Source organism: Dermochelys coriacea, chromosome 3, assembly GCF_009764565.3.
Source record: "Dermochelys coriacea isolate rDerCor1 chromosome 3, rDerCor1.pri.v4, whole genome shotgun sequence".
Lineage (NCBI taxonomy): Eukaryota > Metazoa > Chordata > Testudines > Dermochelyidae > Dermochelys > Dermochelys coriacea.
Window position 1 is genome coordinate 150,762,998 of NC_050070.1, and position 3,969 is coordinate 150,766,966.

Consider the following 3,969-nt stretch of genomic DNA (forward strand, 5'->3'; position numbering starts at 1 on the left):
AAACCTAGCTGTGCAAAACCCCCAGGTTTTGCTCTTTGTTTCTCCCCTGGAGTACGTGTACACAGTCATTGAAGGTGTGATTGCAGCTCGCAGAGGCATACTCATGTGAGCTAGGACAGCCAAACATAGCAGAGAAGACAGAGCTGCACGGGTGCAGGCTCTGAATGGGAATATAACCCAGGATCTTGGGCGGGCTGTGCTGAAATCCATGCTGCTGCAGCTACCGGCTCTTGTTAGCCACATTAAGTTCAAACTGGCTGGGGCACGTGCCGAGCTGCAGTCACACCTATTGCAGTGCAGACGTAGCCTTGGGAGTTTGTGTTACTTCAAGTTCATTGAATGCCATTCATAGATACTAAGGTCAGAAGGGACCATTCTGATCATCTAGTCCGACCTCCTGCACAGCGCAGGCCACAGAATCTCACCCACCCACTCCTATGAAAAACCTCACCCATGTCTGAGCTATTGAAGTCCTTAAATCATGGTTCAAAGACTTCAAGGAGCAGAGAAGCTTCCCTCAAGTCAACCATGCCCCATGCTACAGAGGAAGGCGAAAATCCTCCAGGGCCTCTCCAATCTGCCCTGGAGGAAAATTCCTTCCCGACCCCAAATATGGCAATCAGCTAAACCCTGAGCATATGGGCAAGATTCACCAGCCAGATACCCAGGAAAGAATTTTCTATAGTAACTCAGATCCCATCCATCTAATATCACATCTCAGGGGATTTGGCCTATTTACCCTGAATATTTAAAGATCAATTACTTACCAAAATCCCATTATCCCATCATACCATCTCCTCCATAAACTTATCGAGTAGAATCTTAAAGCCAGATAGATCTTTTGCCCCCACTGCTTCCCTTGGAAGGCTATTCCAAAACTTCACTCCTCTGATGGTTAAAAACCTTCGTCTGATTTCAAGTCTAAACTTCCTGGTGGCCAGTTTATACCCATTTGTTCTTGTGTCCACATTGGTGCTGAGCTTAAATAATTCCTCTCCCTCTCCTGTATTTATCCCTCTGATATATTTATAGAGAGCAATCATATCTCCCCTCAACCTTCTTTTACTTAGGCTAAACAAGCCAGGCTCCTTAAGTCTCCTTTCATAAGACAAGTTTTCCATTCCTCGGATCATCCTAGTAGCCCTTCTCTGTACCTGCTCCAGTTTGAATTCATCCTTTTTAAACATGGGAGACCAGAACTGCACACAGTATTCTAGGTGAGGTCTCACCAGTGCCTTGTATAACGGTACTAAAACCTCCTTATCCCTACTGGAAATGCCTCTCCTGATGCATCCCAAAACCGCATTAGCTTTTTTCACAGCCATATCACATTGGCAGCTCATAGTCATCTTATGATCAACCAATACTCCAAGGTCCTTCTCTTCCGTTACTTCTAATTGATGCGTCCCCAACTTATAGCTAAAATTCTTGTTATTAATCCCTAAATGCTTAACCTTACACTTCTCACTATTAAATTTCATCCTATTACTATTACTCCAGTTTACAAGGTAATCCAGATCCTCCTGTATAATATCCCGATCCTTCTCCGAATTGGCAATACCTCCCAGCTTTGTATCATCTGCAAACTTTATTAGCACACTCCCACTTTTTGTGCCAAGGTCAGTAATAAAAAGATTAAATAAGATTGGTCCCAAAACCGATCCCTGAGGAACTCCACTGGTAACCTCCCTCCAACCTGACAGTTCGCCTTTCAGTAGGACCCGTTGCAGTCTCCCCTTTAACCAATTCCTTATCCACCTTTTGATGTTCATATTGATCCCCATCTTCTCCAATTTAACTAATAATTCCCCATGTGGCACGGTATCAAATGCCTTACTGAAATCTAGGTAAATTAGATCCACTGCATTTCCTTTATCTAAAAAATCTGTTACTTTTTCAAAAAAGGAGATTAGGTTGGTTTGGCACGATCTACCTTTTGTAAAACCATGTTGTATTTTGTCCCATTTACCATTATCCCAGCCTAGGGTGAACCACAATTGTTTGTGTCCTGGAAAAAACATTCCTGGAAGGCCTAGCTTAGTACACACAATTGTGTTCAGTACTGTGCATTCATTAGCAGTAACCTCCAGTTAAAGCAGGATCACAACCACTGATGTAGCCATAGGCAAGGTCTGCACCCAGAAGTAATAACCCAATTATCTTGCTTAGGGGTGTGAAAAATTGAGTGTAAACAAGCCCATACCCTGTACTGCAGGCATCAGGGTTTGTCCCCAAAACACACATCACAGCCATGGAGGAGGTGAATGACCCAGGGGATGGTTGTGCCACTCATCTTTCCTCCCTTGAGGTGAGTAACCCCTGGTGACACCGCCTTTGCCCCAGCTGCCTGCTAGAGAAGGCCCAATAGTTACATCTCATCAGCCCTGACGACCGCCCCCACTCACATCCCATCAGACCTCAGCCCTGTGCTGGAGGGACCACAGGCTTTGTGGCATACTCACTCCTTGGCCTTGCTGGTGGGAGTGGGGCTGAGGAGAGGCCCATTACAATAGGGGGTTGTGAAGCCTTTTGTCTGCCTCTTGCTGTACACATCCTGAACACATGATTCACAGGGGCCACCAACCAGCTAGACAATAGGAGTGACTGAGGGTATGTCTACACTATGAAAGTAGGTCGAATTTATAGAAGTCGGTTTTGTAGAAAGCGTATTTATACAGTCGAGTGTGTGTGTCCCCACACAAATGCTCTAAGTGCATGTAGTCGGTGGACTGTGTCCACAGTACCGAGGCAACCGTCGACTTCCGGAGCTTTGCACTGTGGGTAGCTATCCCACAGTTCCCGCAGTCTCCACCGCCCATTTGAATTCTGGGTAGAAATCCCAGTGCCTGATGGGGCTAAAACAGTGTTGCGGGTGATTCTGGGTACATATCGTCAGGCCCCCCGTTCCCTCCCTCCCTCCCTCCGTAAAATCAAGGGCAGACAATCGTTTTGTGCCTTTTTTCTTGAGTTACCTGTGCAGACGCCATACCCTGGCAAGCATGGAGCCCGCTCAGCTAACCGTCACCATATGTCCCCTGGGTGCTGGCGGACGTGGTACTGCATTGCTACACAGCAGCCACTCATTGCCTTTTGGCAGCAGACAGTGCAGTATGACTGGTAGCCATCGTCGACGTAGTCCTGGGTGCTCTTTTAACCAGGCACCTGGGTGAACGTGGGAGTGACTCAGACAGATCATTTCCCTTGTTTTGTCTCATGGCGATTGAGTCCTACCGGCAGTGCACTGTCTTTTAATCTGCAGCCAGCAGAAGATGATGGCTAGCAGTCATACTGCACCGTCTTCTGCCGAGCACCCAGGAGGTGACGATGGATAGCGGTCGTATTGCACAGTCTGCTGCCAGCAAGATGTATAAAGATAGATGAAAAAAGGAGTATTTGTGGCACCTTAGAGACTAACAAATTTATTAGCTCACGAAAGCTTATGCTCTAATAAATTTGTTAGTCTCTAAGGTGCCACAAGTACTCCTTTTCTTTTTGTGAATACAGACTAACACGGCTGCTACTCTGAAAGATAGATGAAGTGGCTCAAAACAAGAAATAGACCAGATTTGGTTTGTATTCATTTTCTCCTCCCTCCCTCCCTCCCTCTGTGAAATCAACGACCTGCTAAACCCAGTTTTTGAGTTCTATCCATTCAGTTTCTTGCAAAGCCACCCCCTTTGTTTATTTTAATTCCCTGTAAGCCAACCCTGTAAGCCATGTCGTCAGTCACCCCTCCGTCCGTCAGGGCAACAGCAGACAATCGTTCCGCCTCTTTTTTCTGTGCAGACGCCATACCACGGCAAGCATGGAGCCTGCTCAAATTACTTTGGCAATTAGGAGCAAATTAAACACCACACGCGTTATCCTGCGGTATATGCAGCACCAGAACTTGGCAAAGCGAAACTGGGCGAGTAGGCGACATCAGCGCAGTTACGAGAGTGATGAGGACATGGACACAGACTTCTCTCA